Here is a 586-nt window from a genome sequence, read left to right as displayed (position 1 = left end):
TTTACGTTCATCAGCTCGACTACAAGAAGAAGTACGAAGCCACTAAGGCCAAGTGGAACTGGACGACGGACAGACCAGATTTTCTCAATGCTGCTAAGAACTCCATGCAGCAGAGTGATGTGAGTTTTTTACCTCTCTTTCATCTCTGACACTCACTTATTATTTTTATACCACAAGGTGGAAAAAAAACCCTTTTGTAATGTTCCTCTCTCACACACGCACTGTCTTCCAGGTTGAGTACAAGTATGACAAGGAGATGCTGAAGGGCTGTGTTATCCCTGTGACCGACGACAAACTTATGCTCCTTCGTTTGCAAAATTCTGAGATGGCCAGCGAGGTGAGTCTTACCCTTGTGTTCAAACCACAGCAAAAAACTTGCACAAAAATTACACTTTTTGTTCATTCTGAAGTCAGTTGATGTAAAGTTGTGCTGTGGTTTGCATTTCCTAAACAGCTGTGTGCTCTTCTGTCCACCAGGTGAAATACAAATTGAAGTATGAAAAGGCCAAGGGTCACTATCTGCCTGTCATGGACACTCCTCAAATCCTTCATGCCAAGTCTGTGAAACTGCTGTCATCAGAGGTAA

The 586-nt window shown here is 43.0% G+C and overlaps 1 long non-coding RNA gene across 1 annotated transcript; it reads left to right on the top strand.

The window, feature by feature from the left end:
- The first annotated feature begins 14 nt into the window (after window positions 1-14).
- LOC103399613 (uncharacterized) lies at window positions 15-582 on the top strand. The gene is made up of 3 exons (XR_523663.2): window positions 15-119; window positions 233-337; window positions 478-582. It is a non-coding gene; the product is annotated as an uncharacterized LOC103399613 (long non-coding RNA).
- The last annotated feature ends 4 nt before the right edge of the window (window positions 583-586 follow it).

Source organism: Cynoglossus semilaevis, unplaced genomic scaffold (assembly GCF_000523025.1).
Source record: "Cynoglossus semilaevis isolate Cse_v1.0 unplaced genomic scaffold, Cse_v1.0 C18901316, whole genome shotgun sequence".
NCBI classification, from domain to species: domain Eukaryota; kingdom Metazoa; phylum Chordata; class Actinopteri; order Pleuronectiformes; family Cynoglossidae; genus Cynoglossus; species Cynoglossus semilaevis.
The sequence above is the reverse complement of the archived record's forward strand: the minus strand, read 5'-3'. Positions and strand labels throughout refer to the sequence as shown.